The sequence below is a fragment of the Streptopelia decaocto genome, assembly GCF_964273445.1.
Source record: "Streptopelia decaocto genome assembly, chromosome: Z".
NCBI lineage: Eukaryota > Metazoa > Chordata > Aves > Columbiformes > Columbidae > Streptopelia > Streptopelia decaocto.
In genome coordinates, this window is record NC_138657.1 from 14,119,289 (window position 1) to 14,143,858 (window position 24,570).

The following is a 24,570-nucleotide window of genomic DNA, read 5'->3' on the forward strand; positions in this document are numbered from 1 at the left end:
TTTAGAAAGCAAAACATAAGAAAAGCATAACCAAAATTTGAACAGGATACATTATGAAAGCAAAGTTAGATGAGAGCCATAAAGCATCAGGATTGCTGCTGCATTTTGGTTATAGAGCACTTGTGTTTCACAGATGGGTTAGTGTTTATTTGACTTCTTCATCTGTGACTAAAGGCCCTTTCCTAATATGTGTATTTCCAACCTGCTGCGAAGTTTTGATTAATGAACTGATTTCAGTGAGGTCCCATGTGGACTCTTTATGACCACAAGTACAAATTCTCAAAACAGATATCCATATAGTGTTCGTAGCTTCAACTACATATTTGGTGTCTTGTCTCTTTCAATTTTATGACTCAAAAATGTCCTGAACAACTTGATCTAGCTGGAGCTGGTTTTAGCTGAGGATTGAACTGTGTGAACTCCAGAAGTCCCTCACAACTCACAATATTCCATTTTATAGTATTCTCATTATACTTCAATGAATCAGCCAACACTAACCTAGAATATCATGCTCTGTCATACTTTTTTTCTGCTAAGAACAGCTGACTCACTCCCCTCTTCAACCCACAAGTATATTTAATCTGAGAATCAGAGTCTCTCTTTAAGCAAGACACCCTCTTGCTTAAAGAAAGCAGCACTGAAAATTCAAACCAAAATATTCAGGTTACCGATGTACATCCATTCCTGAAAGTATTCAAGAACAGAGAGTCTGCCACCCCTCTTGGAAACCTGCTTAATTATATTTAAAGTGGGTTTTTTCCATTTGTCCACTTGGAATTTTTCCCCTTTTTATTTATTTTCACTGTCTTTCTTTTCCCCAGCAGGCACCTCTGTGAAGAACCCATCCCTGCTGCCTTGATCTCCTCCCCATAGGCACTGGGTTGCTGCTAGGTGCTATGGAGCTGTCTCTGCTCCAGGCTGAAACAGTCGTGGCCCCACAGTCTCTCTTCACAGGGTGACGGCCCCAGACCCAGAGTGCCTGTCCCTGAGCTCCTCTAGGCTGTAAACATTTCTCCCATGCTGGGAGAATGAAAATTGGTAACCAGGTAAGGTCTAGGAAGTGCAGAGCTTACCTCAGTCTCCTCTTTGTGCTCCTGTTCATACAGTCCAACACAACAACAGTCTTAATTTCTGTCCAGGGACACTAGTGGCTTATATTTTCTCATCACTGGAGCTGCAGAGCTGGTTCCTGGCTGGTGAGCCCTAAGTCTGTGTTACTATTACAGGAGGCTAATCCATGTCATGTGCATGATTTTACATTTGTCCTTGATGGATTACATTGCCTGCCTATTGGCTAGTTGCTCCCTTGCCTGTCAGGTCCCTCTGGATGGCAGCTCTGTCCTCCAGTGTATTGACTGTTTTCCCCAGGTTAGGATCATACATGAACTTGGTGAGTGTGTACTCTGTCAGCTCATTCACATTGATTAGGGTTTTTAAACAGCATATATTCCAGGACAGATACCTGAGCAAGCTCGCCTATAACTACCCTCCAGGCAGAATATGAACCAGTAACTGCCACAATGATCCAGCTAATTTTGAGCCTTCCGACTGTTCACACACCTACAACATAACATCCCAAACTAGTAGATTATATCCACTGATTTAATTCACAAATCTAGCCATTTTGTCACAGATTCAAGCATGATACACCCATGGTAAATTCACACTGACTGTTTCTCATCACCTTCTTGTACTTCATGTGGCCAAAAATATGCTCTAAGAGGACTTGCTCCGTGATTTTTCCAGGCATCCAAGTAAGGCTGACTTGGCCTGTACTTCCACACATCATCGTTTTGGATGTTTCTGAACATAGCTGTGAGATTTCCCTTTCTCCAGTTGCTGCAGATTGCCCTTGGTCTCCATGACCTTTCATAGATGAGAGTTTGCCCTTGCATGGACATTGGCCAGTTCTCTGTGCAACCTCAGATACAGCCCATCACATCACATGAAACTGCGTCGGTTGAGTTTTTTCAAATGATTCCTAACCAGGATCTTCTCCATTACCAGTAATTCTTCTGCTTGAACCTTGGCTCTAGAAAAATGGCCTGGGAGACCTTGCCGATTAAGGGAAAATGGTGAAAGGAGTTGTGTGCTATCTGCAAGCAGAAGAAAATAAAATTGTACTGAGGGGTCTATGTCTAAGCAGTGAATAAGAGAGTAGCCAGTATTGACCTTTGGAGCATTGAGGGATGCAAGCTAACGTAACATAGTGAGACTTCATCTCTTATCTGTTGTGCAAGGTACAATAATGTACACAATTTCTGCATGGGGAAAAAATCCTGTTGTATCACCAATAATAAAAGTATGACTTTCAGGATATCAGTGGGTATTTGAAGCATAGATCTTCCACAGTGCAGCAATTGCAGTGTACTGGATATTATTTCCAATTTGCAAATTGCCCAAAAAGTAATTTCACCTTGAATTCATAATTAAGGTATACTATGCTCAATGGATATCCAGCCACCACAAGGAACACAGAATTCAGAATGATTTGGAAATTGGAGACATCCTTAAAAAATAAGGGTAGAAAAACCCCTATATTGGATCACAGCAGGAGCCACACAATCCCACTTTCGACAGCAGTAGAAACCTAACAAAAAATAGTATACATATATAAGAGCATACTTTGTGAAAGAAGGGACATAATTGTGGTGGGGTCTTTTTATGTATTTTACAAAGTAGGACCACATATAAGGCAGGCTAAGCACTACTGAGATTTAAAAAGAAATATCACATTGTTCCGTTGTACTGATTAGCAATGCTTATGAAAATCAGCACAGAGGCAGGGAAAATGATGACATTAGCATAGGCATATACTGACTATGTAAGGCTTAGATCTTTAAAGCTGCTTAAAGGACTTGGATACCACTTCCCAGTAACATATAGGTCTAACAGTAATGAATGAGCAAATCCATGGGGAAAGAGCTGCTTAAACATCTTCTAAGATTGTGAAAACACAGTAACAGAGAATATGGTCTAATTCTGAAAACATCTAAATAGAAGCAACTTTTGTCTTGTTAATAATCTCATTAACTCAATGGTTCTGCTGACATGAATATAATTACCTCATACATACATAAGCATTTTCAGGTTTCCGCACGTCAGAGACAATACCTCTCAGCACAAAAAAATAAAGCTTTAATAATGAAATCTCATTACTTGCAAGTGTCTCTTTACGAATGTTTGATGGCAAGCTTACTGGCAGAACAAATATGGTGTCAATGAAATATTACCTGGCTTTCCTGAGAAGATGATAAAGTACACATGTTATAAATTAAGAGAAACACGTGAAACATTTTTTTTTTAAATCTAGGTACCTAGCACTTCAAACAGTAATGCAAGTACATTTTACACTTGGGAAGCAATTCAATTTGATGAAATCATAGCTTTAAAATAGAAGGGTCTTAAAATAAGAATAGTCAGTAGGAAATAATGATCTAGAAACAATGTAGTTTTGGGAACTTCCAGGCATAAACAAATATCTAATTCTTTAAACCATTTCTTATAAAACATAAATTATCATATTCTCTGGACACTTCAAAAGCCAAATGTTTTTAGTCTTCTTAGAAAGCAAAATTTCTCCACATAAAATGTTAAAATATATTATTCCAATTGAGGCAGTAAAAATAGTTTTTGCATGACCCAAAAAGGAAAAAAAATAATATTTTCAGATGACCTGCTGTATCTGATTTTAAGAAGTCAAAATGCAAGATCACTCCATTTAAAATTGTCATTCCTTTGTCATTTACATCACAATTCGATCACTGTAGTTTTTACATACATTTCTACCTACTCATCAATGGGACTTAATCCACATACAAAGGGCATGAAGCATGCACTCCACAAGCAACATATTTACATTTCAAGAAAGGAATAAAATCCATGAAGTCCAGAACTAACAGAACATGATGCCTTTTGAAGGACTCATTAATCTGATTGAAACCAACAGGTTCATGGGTTTGTCTCTTTCTGGTGGCACTGAGGATAGGCCAAAATTTTTCAAGGGCACACACAAATGCAGTGGCATATTCGAAATATCCACGTGGGATTCTAGAAGCGAGCAGATTATAAACTTCAAAAAAGGAACCAAAACATAGAAAGACCCAACATACACCAGAATTTTAATGGAGATATGTAGGCCTTTTCAAGATTAAAAAAAGGGAGAGAAGGGCTTATGTATACCTGAATCTTGACTTAAAGTTTATATTCATGTAGACATCTTTTTTAAAAGAAGTTTCAGTGTGCTTCTTGTGCTGTGAGACTCTCAAAGGAGAAGTACATTTTTTTCGAATTAAACTAGTCCCCAAGAGAGCAACTATTCAGATACAATTCACATTCAGTTCACTTTGTAAGAATTGCAGCAGGAGGAGAGAAATGTGCAGAACTCACAGAGAAAATGTACTGAGATTCAGCATACATGTAATCATGCTTATACCAGTCCTTGATGATTGGGTGGACAGGTCAAGAGACACCTGGAAAGGTGAAGATACAGTAGTTTATATCAGTGCTGTCTAGCCTTCAAGTAATTAAATCTTCCTTTTTCTCAATATACGGCACTCTAGGACTACCCAGAGCTTCATGTTAGCAGAGGAAGAAGAATGCAAGAATATCTCTCTCAGCTATACTTGACTGTAACTTTCTTCAACTAAATCTCAAGTTTCTGTGTTTATTGTCAGTGATTTGGTAAAAAGAAGAGCAATTACAGGGATTGCCATGAATATGTAACCTAGACAGCAGAGTGAAAGAGAAGTTAACTGTGGTACAAACAACAGGGAGATAAAAGATAAGTTATTTTACAGAAACTAGTTTGAAAAGCTTACAGAGAAGAACATATTTTTAAAAACCTTAATAAAACCAGGAACAGAACACTTACCGTGACATCTTTTTATTGGGACAAATTCTCATTCCAGAATGAAATTTTATTTTGGTTTCATTTTACTGAATAAGAACATTTATTCTTCTCTTCTTTTTTTACGTAAAATAAATATATGACAATCAAGAGGCACCACAAATCTCACAAGAAAAAAAAAAACTGAATTAAAAAAAAAAAAAAAGTTTGGCCAGCTTTTAGGCTAATAAGGTACAAATCTGAGAGAAGGAACTCTAGTAACATAAACTCTAGAATTCAGCAGTTAATACAGGATTCAGTTTCAGAAAAAAAAAAAAAAAAAAAAAAAAGAAAGAAAGTAAAACAGTTCTGTTGCTTCTCCAGTCTATAGATAATGTTGCATAAATCTACTGCAAACAGTAAAGATCTTCCCTTGTAAATGATAAATTTATTGTGAAAATAATCTGTACTCGTATGTATGTATCTAACTATATGTATATGTGTGTGTGAGTGTTTATGGGTATGGGTACATACCTGTGTATATGATGTAATTAGCTTTTTTTTTTTTCCTCCAAAAACTTTAATTCTCATTCAGGCAGCTAAAATGAGTTCAACACCCAGATTCTCCAATTATGATGTTTATGTCATATTAAACATTCCATGAATTATGCATTTATCATAGAATCTAAGAATCATAGAATGGTTTGGGTTAGAAGGGATCTTAAAGATCAGCTAGTTCCAATCCCCCTGCCATGGGCAGAGAGACCTTCCACCAGACTAGGTGGCTCAAAGCCCTGTCCAACTTGCCATTGAACACTTCCAGGGTTAGAACATCCACAACTTCTCTGGGCAGCCTGTTCCGGTGCCTCACCAGCCTCATGGTAAAGAATTTCTTCCTCATATCTTATCTGAATCTCCCCTCTTTCAGTTTAAAGACATTACCCCTTGTCCTGTGGCGACATGCCCTTGTGAAAAGTCCCTCTCCAGCTTTCTTGTAGGCCCCCTTTAGTTACTGTGAGGCTGCTATACAGTCTCCCTGGAACCTTCTGGTCTTCAGGGTGAACAGTGCCAACTCTCTCAGCCTGTCTTCACAGGAGAGGTTCTCCGGCCCTCTGATCATTTTTGCCACCTCCTTTGGACCCACTCCAATAGGTCCACGTCTTTTTTATGCTGGAGGCCCCAAAGCTAGATACATTACTACAGGTGGGGTCTCACAAGAGCAGAGTACAGGGGCAGAATTACTTCCTCTGACCAGCTAGTCACACGTCTTTTAACATAACCCCTGGTATGGTTGGCTTTCAACGCTGCAAGCACATATTCATGTGTCATGTTGAGCTTCAAATCAACTTCATTGTGCTTGGGATTGCCCTGACCTGCATGCAGGACCTCTCACTTAGCCTTCCTGTACTTCATGAGCTTCATATGGGTTCACTTCTCAAGCTTTTCAGGGGTCCTCTAGATGGTATCCCTTCCTTCCAGTTTTTCAAGGACACCACACTGCTTGGTGTCATCAGTAAACTTGCTGGGAGTGCACTCAGTCCCAGTGTTGGTATTGCTGTCAAAGATGTTAAACAGTACAACTACCAACCCCTTGGGAATGCCACTCGTCACTGGTTTCCACTTGGACATTGAGCTGTTGACCACAACTCTTTGAGTGTGAATATCCAGCCAATTCCTCATCCACTGAGTGGTCCATCTGTCAGATCCAGGTGCCTTCAACTTAGAGAGAAGGCCATCCTGCCTTGACCAGTGTCAAATACTTTGTGCAAGTCCAGGTAGATGAAGTCAGTTGCTCTTATCTACTAATGCTGTAACCCCATTGTAGAAGGCCACCAAATTTGTCTGACATGATTTGCCCTTAGTGAAGCCATGTTGCCTGTCACCAGTCATGCCCTTATTTACCATGTACCTTAGCATAGTTTTCAAGAGGATCTGTTCCATGATCTTACTGGGCACAGAGGTGACACTGACTGGCCTGTAGTTCCCTGGGCCTTCCTCTTGTCTCTTTTTAGATATAAGGACTATGTTTCCCATTTACCCATCAGTGGGAACTTCAGCAGACTGGCAAAACTTCTCAAATATGATGGAGAGTGTCTTAGCAGCTTTATGTGCCAGTTCCCTCAGGACCCATGGATGCATTTCATCAGGTCCCATGGACTTATGCATCTTCTGGTTCCTTAGATAGTCTTAAACCTGATCTTCTCATACAGTGCCTGGTTCTTCATTCTCCCAGTCCATGCCTTTGCCTTCTGTGACTTGGGTGGTGTGGCCAGAGCACTTGCCAGTGAAGACTGAGGAAAAGAAGTCATTGAGTACCTCAGCCTTTTCCATATCCTAGGTAGCCAGGTTCCCCATTTTCCTTTTGGAGAAGGCCCACATTTTCCTTAGTCGTTCTCTTATCACTCACATACCTATAGAAGCTTTTCTTGTCACTCTTGATGGCCAGATTTTATTCTGTCCAGGCTTTAGCTTCCCTAACCTGATCCCAGGCTGCTTGGACAATTTCTCTGTATTCACCTCAAGCTTCCTGTCCTTGATTCCACCCTCTATAGGCTTCCTTGTTGTGTTTGAGTTTGTCCAGGAACTCCTTGTTCATCCATGCAGGCCTCCTGGCATTTTTGACTGAATTCCTCTTTGTTGGGGGCTAGTCACTCCTGAGCTTGGAGGAGGTGATCCTTGGATATTAACCAGCTTTCTTGGGCTTCTCTCCCCTCCAGGACTTTAGCTCATGATAGTCTACCAAGCAGATCCCTGAAGGGGCTGTATCTTAGCAGCCTTTTTTTTTTTTTTTCTCTTGTACCTACTCATACTGCATAATTGAAACAATGAACATGACTAATGCCTACAGTAAACAAACTCTTTCTGGATAGCTCCATCCTGTTTCTATAAAAACAAGGACATGTATAAATGTCCAGTAGATGATACTGAAATGAATTTTCAAAATCAAGTTCTGTCAAATATTTTTGAAAAGAAACAAGATATTTGTTTTCCTCATCTGTCTAAGAATGGTTTGGCATTAGTTCTGGAACCTGTCCAACTCTTCCTAGCTTTCCTATAGCCTCTATGCTCTACAAAGCAGCTTGCTTGCTTGTTGTCTTTAGTTTGCTCTGTGTTAGAGTCAGAGGATAAATGCTTTCGTCTTACCTTTATATACATGCTTTATATACATTACCTTATATACATGCTGTAAGACTACCAGAAGCCCCTACATCCACACTGTCAAAATACCACAATGCATTCCATTGTAAAAGCTTCCATTTTGGAGAAACTCCATGAAAATGTGCATCATATAAAGTATGTCATTTAAAGAATATGAGTGTTAATCTCAGCTTGATCTCCCAAATAAACGGCAGAGATACTGTGATCCTGATACAACTTGAACAGAAAGTTAACATTTGTTTTTAAACCAGACATAATCTAGAATGTATTTCCCTGAGCTACTAAAGTGTACTAGGAAGATTTACAGTGTTCGTTTATTTTAGGCTTAGCAAAACCAAATGTTGCTTCTCCAGGTTAGATTTAATGACAGTGTACTGTAATTTTTAAAGCAATATAATTTGTAGTTCAGCAGTTAAAAATACTTAAAAGAAAGGTTTGTTAGAAACATCATTGTAAGTCAACCTTGCTATCTCAAAAAAGATGGAATGAAATTTTCCTTAGATTTTTGGCCTTGCTTGTGTAAAATCTACAATTGCCTCTAAGAATCCTTACCTATGACATTTTTCTTGTACTTTTCTTAAGCTACCTTTCTTTCTGCTTGAGCCCATAGGTCCTCAAGACTGATATAGTGGATAAGGAACAGTACAGTTACTTCTTGATTGCAAAGATTTTTTTACACAGTCAACAAATCATCTTAACTCCTGCAATTTTTTTCTTCTATAGGCTGAAACAAGGAAACAAGGAAGCCCAAATTCTTTCAGTCTTTCTTGGTAGCTCATCTTTTCCAGTCTTCTAGCTGTATCTTATTATCTTCTTCATTTTTCTAGTTATTTATTAAAATATTGATTTTTTGCCCAGTTGTAATATTTTTGCATTGTACTTTGTGGTGCTTGTTTTGTGCCTTGATATATCCTTCTAGTTATATAGTAACACTATATTTTTGTCTAATTTTTCATGTTCTTTTTAGTGAACACCAACTCGTCATACTTCCACGTGGATTATCACAGTACATAATAAGGTAACTCAGTCTGAAACTTCCATTGAAACTATTAGTTGGTGTCTAGTCTTCCCTTCTTTTTTTAACTTTTTTTTTTTTTTCAGCAGTGGAACTGTTCATTGTAGGAATTCATGAATTACTAACGATCATCCTAGGGAGGGAAAGAGCTGACATGCCCATACTGTTTACACCTTCTATACTCCTCATCTTTTCTAGCTGAAGATGAAGTAATAAACTACTTCACATGCACAGGTTAAAAATCTTTTAGTGTAAAGCTATTGCAGGTAAATAAACAAAGCAAAAAGACATCAAGGAAACAAAAAAAAAGTCCTCTGAATCTAAAACAGTCAGTTCTTCTGTCACTTCTGTTATGAGGAAAATCCACATATTCAATTCTTCTGGAAGTCTCTTACTAGGTAATTTCAAATTTGACAGTGTCACATGTTTTCCCAGTTCTTTGTGTGTGACTTTTACTTTTGGCCTAACTCACAACTCCAGATTACTGTTTTTTCCACAAAGCAGAGATATTTAGTTTTCTTGAGTCCTAAAGGTACTTTAATATTTGGAAGTAAGTCTTCAGTTGACAGGCTAAAATGAAACCTGGCAAGAGAACAATATCCTCTCAGAGCATCCCAGAATGATACTATTAAAGTTTGTGAGACACTGGGAAAAGTGATATGTAGAATTTCAGAGCTGATCAGCTTGTGAGTTATCACAAGCATAAACCAGTTTGTAAATATGTACATCTTTAAATATAAAAGTGCAAATAGGAAATATCTGGTAATAAGAAATACCTGGCAATGCTTTGGAAAATCACAGAATGGTAAGGGTTGGAAGTGACCTCTGGAGATCATCTAGTCCCACACAAATGGAGGGTATGAGGTGGTATTGCAGCCCATTGACATCATTTGGAGTACAGACATAGTAATTTAATGTGTATTTTATGTACCAACTGTGTTAGTTTCTATAGAAAAGAAAAACGTTTACCATAGCAGATGCTACATCACATGATACCTTCTTAAAGAAGCACACTTTGTGATTCATTTCCATGACAGCAAAAAAAACATGACTGCAATTGTAAGATCTTAAGAGCTGAATAAAAGACTGAATTTTTCTTCTGCTGACCTAGAAATCTCCTTGGCTGTTTGCTGCTATTTGCTGTTTATCCAAGTAATCCTGCAAAATGGGACATAATTGCAAAAAGTTATAGAACTCTAGCAAGTATGGTATCTGTCAAGGTTTAATGCAGGGCAACAATAAACCGTGGCAGATGCTCTCTGTCAACCCTTCCTCTCCTCCCCAGCAGCCCTTCCCACCAAGGAAAAGGTGATAGGAGAAAAAGAGAGAGGGACTTGCAAGCTGGAAAAAGCTAAAAATGCTTTACTAATGCTACTAATAAAATAGAGAAAATAATACAAAATATACAAAACCAATGTTGAATTTTCCCAGCACAGCTCAGCGTTACCCAGTGCCGGCTGCTCCAGCAGCTGCAGGACAGGCACCCAAAAGTCCTAGGCTGGAGTCCACAGCAAACCGGAACTGGGTTCAGTGATGCAGGGCCTGCAACAAGGTTGGGATCACAGGGACAACAGGCAGGATCTTCTTCAGATGCCGGTCATGGTCGAAGAGAGTGAGACCCTGATGATCTCCCACTTTTATAGGGTGTATGACGTGGATGGGATAGAATCCTGAGTTGGTCAATTTTAGTCACCTATTCTGTTCACCCCTTCTTGCAAATATGCCCCTCTCACTTATGGGAAGTGTGTTTTTATCAGTGACCTTGCATACCATTGCTTCTGTTTACAAAAACATGTAGCCAACTTCAGAAAAGTGCAGTTACTTAGAAGAATTTAGCTGAAAGGAAAATTCACTAAAAGAGAAACTGGTCTTGTTTTTTTTTAAAAAAACCAGGACAGTAGCTAAGAAAAGCTTCACTTGAGCATGCACAGAAATCCTTAACAGAAAAATTTTGTACATTTAGTTTTGCTTGCTAAAATAAAAATGTATTAAAATGCAAGTAGACCTTTACATATTGGTATTAAACAACTATTATTTTTAGACCAAAAAAAAAAATAAATCTGGTGGGAGTATAATCTTGGTTTAACTGCAAGAACTTCAAGATTCATATATGCTTAGTTTGGTGAGGGTTAAGTGAAGAGGCATGGTTCTTTATGGATAAATCTGGCTAATATTAGTTATGATCCTATAATAACTGACAATCAAACAGATTGGCTGCACTGCACCAACTAAATCCAAAATAAACAAAATGCTTTTGAAACTGAGTGAAAATAAACAGGGTCCAAGATATTTACTTTTCCAAAACTTGAGATTTTTCTTCTCTACCTGCAATCTGCTATGTGTCTGCTTTTTACTTCCTGCCAGTTACTGAAGGAGACAATTCAAGTGGCTATAGCTTTGGCTACTAAGGTCTTACTGCTTCTAGTCCACCAGAACCTACAGCCCTGGAAAACAGTCTTAACAAGATGTATTTCATAACCATAAAATCTGTATATCCACAAAAAGAGTAACAGGAAAAGGAGGGGTTTAAGCCCATCTTACGTAAAGAGGTTGGGAGGGGAATGAAGACATTAACTAAAAACATGGCAAGAAGAAAGACAGTGTTGGAACAGGGAAGTGAATCTCCAAAGCTACATTTGTGTAGCTTAGCAAAACCACTGTCTTTCATTTTTTTCTCAGAGACAGATGATTTGAGCAGCATTCATTAAAATAATTCAAAGAATTTTTTTCTAACTGAAAGGCACTTGGTTTCAAAATTTAGATTGATCAAATCTCTTTGGGAATGGGAAAGTGTATTTCACCATAGTTCAAAGGGACCTTGCAGTATAACTTCTTATGAACATTTAAGGTCTTAAAATTACGTTAAACTAATTTTCCTTCTGAAGCAAGACCAGGGATACCATGAGAGAAAAGAGCATGCAGCATTTGTGTTTCAGGCTTCTATAGGTTTCAGATAATGGGTAGTTTTTTTCTCTCTTCATATTTTCTCTATGTATCTTATAGTCTGGATGCTGCTTTTCTACTTCCTTTCCTCTAGGAAAGAGTGATAATCTCAATTATCCACAGTTTTACACAGATGATGAAGCTCATACAGCATTCCTTTTATTGCTGCTAGTGTCCCTCTCAGCATCTTTCGGAGTGACTTGTACTACTTACTGGGGAGTCCTTGAATAAAACTTCACCTGGTTCTGCTGAATTCTACTGAAAGTTGACAGCATTTTAGAGCGAATTTGTTAGAACTTTTCCCCAGAATACCTAATTAAGACAATATTTACATTTCCAAAATAATTTTTTCTAGAAAAATTCTAAACTGTATTGAAGTAATTATCTAGTACTTAATTTATGCTTGTAATACACAAATGTTTTATAAATACATATTTTTTTTTTAAATTCTGTACTTAATAGTGATGCCAAATAAAACTTTCAGCATCTGACTTGATTATTCCTAGTTATACGTTTTTCCTCTGTACATAATTTTATTGCTATAAAGATTTAAGTGTAGCGTATTCACGTATTACTATTTGCATGTACTCACATCAGCCAACAACTATCTTTGGCAGCAGGAATATTCTGATTGCATCAAGCTCAGTCAAAACCCAACCCAACCCAACCCAACCCAACCAAGCCAAACCAAACCAAACCAAACCAAACCAATCCAAACCAAACCAAACCAAACCAAATCAAACCAAACACCACCACTACTAACTGCAACCAAAACCAAAAACCAATCCAAAACCAAACAAACAAAACCACAACATTGTTCAATAAGAAAGACAGTTTAAACCCAATTCAGAAATCCCCATACTAACTTGTTGATGCAGCAGTTATTGTTTCAGCTGTGGAAGTATCTGGCCCTTTTCTCCTCTCTCTTTCCTCAGAAAATAAGTTCAAGACCTTTCATTCTTATCTTGCTGAAGAAAAATAGGTTAATTACAAAATCTGTAATGATTTTCATCATCACTCTCACTTGTCTTGTGGTCAGCTTTATTTTGCAATGTGCAAAGTACACTTTGTTTTATCAGTAAAATAAATTGATACAAGTTGAATATGCAGAGAGCCTAATACTGATGTAAATCAATATAACTCAATTTAAGTCAACTTAATGACATAAGTTTTTCCCAGAGGAAAATCTAACCTGCAGAGTCAATCTGTTCTGTGCAGAAGTGTCATTGTTACTTTTTTGACCACACCAACTGTGTCATTCCACACTTTAAGAAATAATGAATGTTATGAAAAGTATCCCTCTTGGATGTAAACAACTCATGCTAATATTGCATTTTTTGTGTCTGACAGATCGTCTGACATTATGCATAGAAAAGAAGAAAAATCCCCCAAAACTGTGAGTCTGACTTTTATGTTCAGTTGGTTGTGGATACAAACTTCAAAGGAATATTTTTATTAGTTTCATCTCCCTTCAAAAACATTTAAAAAGAAAATCCATGTTTGTTTAATCCATTTTATGCTAGAATAGGTGTTTGTTTTTTTTTTTTTTTTTTTTCAAAATTGTTGAAGAGTGATGATTGAGCAGTTTGTAATGCTAGGTGTCAGGGAGGGACCCCAAATTCAGTTTTAGGTGGCAAAACAAGTTCCAAAACAGACTTTATTCTGGCCAGAAAAGTACAGCCAATGAGCTGACCAAAACGAGGTTTATACGATTAGTTAGCCCTCCGATAACATAGGATAAAGGTTCAAATATCAGTTGAGGAGATTATTGGGGTGCAAGGAAATGAGAATAATGGGGATCCACAGCATGCATGCACACACTCACAAGAAACAGAGCCCTCTGCCCTGTGTACTACACTTGCCTGGTCAGCAAGGACTTACATTGTCACTCACCCAAACAAGGAGGTGAGGCGCTCCCAGTCCTGGGAGGTTTCCTTAGATGGTGTTCCTGCCTAAGGGGAGGGTTTCCGCATAGACCTGCTGCTCCGAGAAGACCACACAAAGGGAATCTTCGGCAGGAACCCAGTTTTATAGTCTGATCAGATCTGGCTGTGGGTAGTCCAGAAGCTTCTCAGCTTCTCTGCTGCCCCCTCCTCTGCTAATGACCCTGCCCAATCAACTCCAGGTCCCACAAAAGAGCCATTAACTTCCCCATTGAAGGAGAATGAGATGTGCAACTGCCACAGCAGTTCTCAGAGCAGGGAGTGCAACTGCCGCACTAGGTTTGGTTGTCTTCTTTTTCATCAACGTTTTGATGAAAAATTGCTTTTTTAATAACAGACTGTAGACTGTTTCTACAATATATCTATTTTGTATGAACTTGTTCTAGTATACCACTGAATAACTGAAATCCCAATTTAAATATCACCCCATAAACCCATGTGTTTTACTTCAACGCTGTGCTGCAGGGGTAGATGAGTTTTAGTTGTCCATTTGCTTCTTTTGGGCTGTTTGTGGAAATACATACTGTAATCAAGCAAACAGTCCTTGCTACATTGAGAGGGAAGAAAGCCTTGTGCTATGGCAAATATAGTCTGGAGAGAGATCTCAGTAAGGATTAGGTAATGGGAGGATGAACCACAGTGACCATAGAACATTGCAGTTTGAATATCAATGATGAGTTTTGATATTTCCTCTTAGTGAATGGAATCACCATAATCTAACTAATAAAGGAATAATCATGAACATGCAAGGGGCTCCAGGACTTGCTGTAAAGAATACAAGGGCTTTGTCAATTTTTCAGCTACTGCCACATCTGTGATGTAGTGCAGAGATATTAATTTCCCCGAGACAATTAATTAAGCCAGATATAGCAATCTGGACACGGACACAGATTTATTTATTGTGCCGCTCAATCTGTTATATTTGTCATCCTTGTGAAACTGGTGGTGATGCTCAGTACTAAGAGATGAACAGGGTAGTTTCCACTGCAGAAAAAAGAAACACTGAACCCTCTCTGTCTCCTGTTGTATCTATTGAGACAATGTTCTTCTTTGCCTCAAGAAAATGTGAAAGAAACACTTTCACCTGATCACTCACATCCTTAATTACAGTGAAACAATTTTCAACAAAAAAAAACCCCTCTATCTTAGAACTGAGAATTCCTTGTCTGCCAGAGGTAAAAAGACTTTTTAGTAACTTGAAGTAGGAAGTGCAATCTGCTTATTTTTTTTTCTTTGGAAAGCAAGGGTTTACTTGCATAATACTTTATTTACACTTGTCATACACAAAACTCAGGATTCTTTTCCCATCAGTATTCAAACATAGCTTTTAAGTCTTTACTGCCCTATGTCATCATTTAGAGCTGAGGAAAGCATGTGAAACTTCTGCTGCTCCAATTTGCTGTTTGCTATTCCAAAGCCTCTCTGTGAGTACAAATTACATTCAAATGTGAAACCACAGAACAAGTGCTAGATTGCCACTTTGGGAAAAATATAGTACATAGAGTGAGGTAACACAAGATTATCTGCAGTCTTTAAGGGCCACTTACAGCTTCAGCCTGTAAGGTTCACTTGTAAGTGTGTGAGGGGTACTTCAGTATCAGGAGGAGTAAGGGCTGACATTGAACTTTTTACCAGGACACACTGAACCAACAGTAGTTTAATAGAAAATCAATTTAGAAGAATTATTTTTACCACATACTCAACAGACTTTGACTCCAACACTGTCATACTTTGCATATATCACCTATCTATCCTTGTCTATTTCCAAACTAACAAGCTTCCACTCCAAAATTTTGTTTACTCTTTACCATTATTATTTCCTAATAATTTTCCAGGATTAAAATTTTTAAACCTTAACTAAATCTCATGTTCTCAGGTGCCATTTTCACATTACAATAACAATGATAATTCATGGTTAAATACAGTTTTATATGTACATGAAAAGCATGTTTATCTGTACATATAAGATCTTTTTAAAAGACTGTTAGTTGCTGCAGTATCTTTGCTTGATGATAATGCCTAATGGTGTTCTAAACTGTGTAATACTAATATTTTTTACCAATGACATCCCTGTTCCTTACACCTGAAAATTTTTTCCATGTGCCAGTTAATCACAGCAGAGATCTGCTTAGTTGATAGCTTTTTATATCTCAGTGGCTACCCTACCTGTATTCTTTTTCTGCCTTTCTGGTCTCATGTCTTGTGCAATGATGAAGACACATGTATTTGTTTCCTCTAGGAGCAGCCAGAAATGTACTCTGAAAAGTAATGGCAAGACAGATAAAATGCAACAGCTCCAAACAGCACTTTCCAAGCCAAAGGTTACTGGCAGATGAAAAGAAGGGAAAGAAAGATATACTGACACAAACTTTACTATATCTCTGTGAGAAAGACACAGATAGCAGAGGATTGATGTTTTAATGTGGTGCAGTTAAGACTGTGTCACTTTTTGTTAACAGTGACATGTCCTTCTAGAATCAGTTATTCACATTATTATAAGATAGAGGACATGGAACAGGCATTTGTAGAATCAAAGAATCATGGCCTGGTTGAGGATGGAAGTGACTTCTGGAGGTCATTTGGTCCAATGCCCCTGCTCGAGCTGGGCCACTTAGAGCTGATTGCCCAGGCTCATGTACAGAGGCTTTTGAATATCCCCAGGGATGAAGACTCCACAACGTCTTTGGGAAACCTGTGCCAGTGCTCAGAGTATGAAGTGTTACTTTATATTCACAAAAAACCTCCTCTGTTTCAGGAGCATTGTGTTTCTTGTATTTGATTATAGTAAAAGTTAAGAAATGTTGTGAAGACTTTCAGATAAAGGGTTATCCTTACTTTTTTTCTTTGTCCACGATTTAAACCTATCATATATGTATGTACACATGCATGAATACAGGTAAAGTTTACAATATGGAAGAAAGCTACCAATGAACCACTTTCTCTTCAGTGATAAGTTCATTTGTGGTTTTTGATCTCTTGGTTTTGACATGTAACACTTTCATTAATGCAAGCTTCATGTTGAATCAGTACATAGAATGAATAAAAAGATTCAAAATAGGCCTAGAACAGTCTGTTGGTAATATAATGGAATGATCCACTTGGGGGAGATGATGAGTTGCTCTTATGATAATGTGGCTAATATTGCACAGCTATTAATTAAGATGAAGTAATTTGCATGTAGTGAGAATTATGAAACAAAGCAATTTCTAAACCCATAAGTCTTTCTGTTGTGCACATGTATGTGCATATACCACAAATGGAAATGAGGAGATACATTCCTTGGGACCTCCTTTGAAATCTATTTGGGATTCAAGTAGGGAAAAGCTCTGCTCAGGAAAAATTATACGTTTTCTTGATTATAGCACTATTAGGATTTGCCATGATGCAAGTACATCAGTGGTTTTCCATCAACAGCTTCCAATGCAGCAAATTTCCCAGTAGTCAGATGCTCAAGTGGTGTGAATGGCATCATTCATTTGACTTCAGTGGTCCTATGCCAGTGTACAGCAAGAAATGCTTCAAGCAGCCTTAACTTTAAATATTTGTACCTTTAAGTATCTTCTTATTTCAGCAGAATCCATAAACTGCAAAAGCTTGCCCAGAAATATTTCTGGAAGTTTCATTTTCCAGCTGTCAGAATGAGAGTTGTGAAAACACAGTCACTAGGAGTATGTTTTTCAAGGCTTTAGAAAACTGTCATCATGACAGCGACAAACAAGACTTTTTACTACAGTCCAAATGCTATGAGTCTGACCTCCTGACCACTCAACTTTTTATCTCAGCCTGTAGAATTTCCTTTCATTACTTCTTCACCTGTTGTTTCTTTCAACGTGTGTCAATAAGTTCACATGTGAATACATTGTGAAGAGTCCTAACTTAATGTCAATTAGCTTAATAACAAACAGTTTACTTGGGGAATTTTGAGCTATCACACAAAGAATCAGCATATACCACTTACTGGCTAAGTATTTGCTAACTTAAACCATGTGATAACACAACTTCTAAGGAAAACATTTTAGGGAATGTTATTTAAAAAAAAACAGGAGAGGAGGGACTACTTCGTGGACATTTGTTATTTACAAACAGTTCTGCCCATCTGGTCTGTATTTTTTCCTGCACGCAACTGACACAGGGTACATCTCTTCAGTAGTCTAAAAAAATGCCCAGAGTTCTGGCAGATGTACCCATCATTGTACATTAGCTGACTATGGATCTGCTAGCAGCAGAGCCACCCCAGAATGGACCTTAGACAAGACTGCAGCCACAAAGCCTCAGATGAATTTTGCAGCCTATTTCATCATAGACTGAAGAGTTAATATCCGAGCTAGAAAAAGCTAATTCAAGGTTAGGACTTCTGGACTGTATGTCAGAAATATCCTGAATGGTTATCAAAATTTAGTTGTAATGCCTTTGACGAATTTTTCACTTTTTAGTAATAACATTTGGAACCATCATGATTGTTGCTCTAAGTGACAGAACTATCTGTCTGGAGAGCTGGTCAATGAGGGTCAGAGATTTGTTTCAGGCAGGTGGTGTGAAGATGTCTGTCTGTCTTGGTCTACTCTTGCCCACAAAGACTAATAGCATATGCTGGCAACTTCTCCTGGTGAAGAATCAACCTTATTTGCAGATTGTGTTTCTTTTTACTCCCAGTATTTTATTAGTAGGAAATAAAAAGGTCAGACATGACAAGGCTGTTTAATCAAGAGTCCCACCACAGCTTCTTTGGCAGTAATAACTAGAAACAAAAATATTTTCTTTATTTGGAATAGGGAAATCTAAAGGAACTGAGCAAACTGATTGACTTATTATGAAAAAGGAATGACAGGATGGAGGAAGAATAGGAATGACTGCTTCATAAATTCTTCTTTTAGAAAGATGCTGTGTCAGGTTTGAAAGCATAACAACACAAGGCTGTTTAAAATAATAGTAACTTTTAAAAAATCATTGAATTACGTTGTTGGATGCAACAGGTAAAATTTCTAAATGTTACAAATATTTAACACAAATAATCTTCAATGCTGGCCTTAGTTGACTAATCTTACCCTTGCAAACAGATCACAAATTTTCATAAATTTAGTCCTTCAAAGACAAATCATTTTATCTGAGAGATACTTCCTTTTTTTTTTTTTTTTTTTTTAATTACGTATTACCTTACTTTGCCTCTGCAAGGATTTAGTGCACTGACAAAAATTTCCATATATTTTGTTAATTTTCTTATATTTTGTGATTTGTTAAGTCTCAGACTAATGAGGAGGCATCCAATTTGATCATGTCAAAAATATAACTGTTCTATGCAGCTTTTCTCAGCAGATATCTTTATATGCTACTTTAGTTAACTGGTATAATCCAGGTGCTTCTGAGACTTCAAATACTTTGTTTCTGTAGATCTCCAAACCCTGACATTTGCATAGGAACTCATTTTGATATTAATAGCTTAACTGAAAGCTGTGTAAAAGAAGGATCAAGACCTGTTATGAATTTCCTTTGGTCAATTTTTTGACTTATAAAATATGATGTAAGACTTAGCTTGCCATAAAGTAATGCTTTAAATATTTGTTGCTTGTAATTACATCACTGGTTTTGGAGATTCAATCTTTTTTTCAGGAATTAATAAAAGACAGTAAAAATTAACTATTGAGGGACAACAGGCGGAGAAGAAATTCAGATACACAACAGAATATATGACCTGAAATTCATACTACGTTGGACTGTGTGAGAGGTGAATAAACTATAATGGCCAGTGCCTTCCTTTTGAAGTATGTGTCTAGTTTGATATTTGTACTACTTATGTTCATTGAAAAAAAAAACTATGCAAATATAGACAGAGTAGTATTTTGAATATTTGGGTAGTATTTTGAATATTAGAACAAATACACTTCAAGAAATATGTGACTCGTGTGCCTTTTAAGAATACTAGGAATTTCTTTGGATTCAGTATAGCCTTTGAGTTTCAATATTTGCAAGTATTATTTTAACTTCTGCAGATTTTGAACCTACATAGAACTGTAAATGGCCAAGAACAGGTGTACTATTCACTCAGCAAGAGAAGAACTTCCTAGGCTTTAGCCTTCTAAATATTTTGCTTACTTTTGATTCCACTTTTCAAGATATAATTGTGCTTGAAACATAGAAATTATACTCATATGTTAACTAAAATTTTCTCTTACTAAATGCTCTTTGTATTATCAAGATAAAACAGTTTAAGTTCAAGCAACATGTGTTTAATGTCATTTAAAGCAAATACAAGAATTGAGTGCAAACCCCTTGATAGTTAATGAAAATACACCCCAAAGACTCCTACATATTTTGTGTCAGGTCACTGCAGTGCAGTTTGTCATGCAGGAGTAAATTAGAAATAAAGATACTGTTTAAAAGTGTGACATTATTTAATAGTTACATTTTAATGGCTTGTCAGTTTAATAATAGTTTTTGTTAAGTAACTTTAATATGAGGAATGGTTTGTAAAATTACAAAGACTGAAAGGTTATCATGACAATAATTTCACATAGTTCCTATACAGCTGACTCTGAGAATAAGTTGTAGTTCACTTGTAGTTGTCATGAGTGAGTCTCAAAGCTGTGGAGAAGCTGTGCGTTAGATGGTTGTTCATCTTTCTTTGCTGTATGCTACAGCAAACTTTCTGAGTATAAAAAAAATATTTGGTAGTTATTCCACATCAAAGGAAACATTTAAATATGTACCGTGCATTGAAAAGAGATGTGTTGATCTCTGCTTAGCTTGGAGAGCAGCTGTGAAAACTGACATTGTACCTATCACTAAAGGTATTGACTGTGTGCAAATATATTTATACAAGATAGCAGCAAACAGAATGGCAAGTCTTTGCAGTGATTTAATTCTGTGAAGTTTATTTTCATTGTTAGTTGCAACAGGTAATGCCAGGCTGCCTGCACTCCTGATAAGTGCATAATTCTTATGCAGTCATTTAAGGAAAACTCTGAATGTGTGTTTATAACTATAAAGAGGTGAATTAGCAAGTATTAGAAGAAAAATGTTATGGCAGGGGGAGAATGATCTGTTTGTCTTCTTTAAGGTGTTAGGCACTATCTGTTAAGACACTGGTCTTAATGAATGCATTTCAAGCCTTGTTCTATTTCAGCCTAATCCTCTTAAAGAAAATGCAATACTGGACCTGATCATCACCAATGCTAGTGAGCTAATCAGTGACATCAAGACTGGAGGCAGCCTGGACTGCAGTGGTGACAAGCTCATGTAGTTTGCAGTTCTGAGGAAGGTGGGATGGGTCAAGAGTAAAGTCAGGACCATGAATTTTAGGAAAGCCAAATTTCAGCTCTTCAAGGAGTTAGTCAACAGGATCTCCATGGAAACTGCCCTCAGGAACAAGGGAGCAGAAAAAAGATGGCAGATCTTTAAGGATGCATTCCATCAAGCACAAGAGGTCGGGATCCCCAGGTGTAAGAAATTAGGTAAGGAGGGCAAGAGGCCGGCATGGCTGAGTTGAGACCTGCTGGTTAAACTAATGGGCAGGAAGGAAATACACAGGCAGTGAAAGCAGGGATGGGTATCCTGGGAAGAGTACAGGGACACTGCCTGGTTGTGCAGAGATGGGGTCAGGAAGGCCAAGGTGCAGCTGGAGCTGAACTTGGCGAGCGATGTAAACAATGATAAAAAGAGCTTTTACAAGCGTGTCAGCCAGAAACCGAAGGTCAAAGAAAGCATGCTCACCCAATGAACACAATTGGTAAACTCGTAAGAACGATCAAGGAGAAGGCTGAGGTACTCAGCAATTTTTGTTTGCCTCAGTTTTCACTGACAAGCTCTCTTCCCACACCTCTCAAGTGGAAAATGAACTGCAAGACAGGGACTGGGGGAGCAAAGTCCTTCCCACTGTAAGTGAGGACCAGGAACCTGAACAAACATAAATGTATGGGACCTGATGAGATGCATCCCATTGTCCTGAAGGAACTGGCTGATGTAGTTGCCAAGCCATTCTCCATGACATTTGAGAAGGCAAGGCAGTCAGATGAAGTCCTGGTGACTGGAGAAAGGGAAACGTTGCCCTCATTTTTAAAAAAGGCAAAAAGGATGACCCCAGGAACTACCAACCTGTCACCCTCACTTCTGTGCATGGGAAGATCTTGGAACAGATCCTCATAGAAGCTATGCTTAGACATATGGAGGACAGGTCAGCATGGCTTCACTAAGAGCAAGTCCTGTCTAACCAATCCAGTTGCTTTCTATGACAAAGTAATTACATCAGTGGACAAAGGAAGGTCTATGGATGTTGTTTATCTGGACTTCTGTAAAGCCTTTGGCATGGTCCCCCACAACATCCTTCTTTCTGAATCTGGGAGATATGGATTTGATGGGTGAATTGTTCAGTGAATAAGGAATTGGCTGATTGGTCACATCCAGAGTCTACTGACTCAATGTCTCTATCAATACCAGTACAAGTGGTGTCCCTCAGGGGTCCATACTGGGACCAGTACTGTTTACTATAATAAGTGATATAGACAGCAAATTTGTGGATGACAACAAGCTGAGTGGTATGGTAGACACACCTGAGGGATGGGATGATACCCACAGGGACCTGGACAAGCTCAAGAAGTTGTCCCATGTGAATGTCCTGAGGTTCAGCAAAGCCAAGTGCAAGGTCCTGCACCTGGGTTGGGCCAACCGCTGGTATAAATACAGGCTGGGGCATGAAGAGGTTGACAGAAGCATTATTGCCACCTTTTAATACTTAAAAGGGACCTACAACAAGGATGGGGACAGACATTTAGCAGGGCCTGTTGCAACAGGAGAAGAGGTAATGGTTTCAAACTACAAGAGAAGAGATTCAGGCTAGACAAGAGGAAGAAATTTTTTACAATGAGGGTGATGAAGGGGATTGTGCAGAGAGGTGGTATGTCCCCCATCCCTGGAAACATTCCAGGTCAGGCTGGACAGGGCTCTGAGCAACCTGATCTAGTTGAAGATGTCCTTGCTCATTGCACGGGGGGGTTGAATTAGATGACCTTTGAAGGTCATTTCCAACCTAAACTATTCTATGATTCTTTTAAATATAGATGTGTGGTTTATAACATTGATCAATTCTTCAAGTACTGCATTTCTAGAAAACATTTCACAAAGACCTACAGAACAGCTAAAAATAACAAAGTCATTTATTGTAAAATATGAATGACTAACAAGATCTCTTGGCCAAATAATGAATATTTAGTTTTTCTTTCTTCATTTGAAAACATCAGAATATTTATTTTGTACTTTTCTTAACTTGTATCAGAAAATAATTGTTTCACACAGGTCTTGACTCCAGTATTATCCAATTAAAGAAGGGGAATATAATTTTCCAAAATGAGAGTTTTCCAATTTGATTTTCACAATGCAGGCTTGCTGAAAACCGTGAAAGTCTTCAAAATAGGTATTGCCGTTTTTAACTTCTGTTGAATTATTCAGTCAGAAAGTTTTAAACACCCAGTAAGTATAGCAGTTTTCACTATAAATACTGCATCGACCAAAGCTGCTCCTATAAATCGGGGTTTCATTTCTCAAACTGCTGGAAAAAGAACCACTATACAAAGCTTTAGAGTTTGTTTTCTTTTTTTTTTTTCAAGTACATGAAGCTACAGCAGCAGCAAATAGAACAATAATTTTTGTATTGTCTTGTACTGGAAGCAGTATCAGGTAAAGTGCTTTCTGCATGTGTGTGTTTGGTCCCATGCCAATACATACAGGTTATCTCCTAAGGCCCTGGGAAAAGTATTGTTGAACAGACATCCTACTGTTAAGATCATGAGAAAATCCTTGTCAGTTTCATTCTGTGGTTTCTTGCACTTGTGTAGGAGGGCAACTGGTGGTTAGCACCCTAGAGCACGATATCTTTTAACTACTTTTTTTACAAAGTAGAAGGAAATTCCTTAAGATGATGGACACGTTAGCTCTGAACTGCACAAGACCTCTAGTACAAGGCTAGCTAAACATGCTTCAGAAAATGCACTAATGTTGGTGATCCTGTTTCCAGGCAAAGGAATTGCAGAGGAAAATATCTTGATAAGCCTGCTCCAGTACTGGCCACCAGCTAGATTACTTCAAATAGAGACCTACAATGGCATCTGCTTTCTACATTCTTTCTACCTTGAGGAAAGTGCAGTGATCTTTCATACAAGTCCTACTTATGAAGAAGGTGAGTACATAAAGATGATGCAGAGTCATGAGGTCTAATTAGAGGGTCAATCTTCCAGCAGGATGTTCCTCTGATTTCCCCCCGAACACCTGGATTTGTGCTCCAGCAGCTGACTAGCCCTACTAGCAATGACTGAGAGTTTTTGGACTCTATTTTTCGTAGATAGCTGTAATACACTACAAACACAAGCATAATTGTTAATTCCATAGTATAATGCAGCATAGAAACTTCAGATGAGAAATTCCTCAATTTAAATGAGAAATAAATCTTGTTCTGTTCTTTGATTATAACTTAAACATACTGGAGACTATAGTGGTGCTCCTGCTGCAGATCATCTTTCCTTTGTAATAGGAAAAGCTTGGAAAAGATCTGTAACAAACACAATTTTCTGTAATTTACAAAAGATCCAGAAAACTTTAAAAAAACAAAGCAAAACAAAGCACCACTTTTATTATTATTATTTTTTTTTAAGTTTCTAAAGAGCATTTTTTGGTGGAAGTAATGAAACAACATTTAT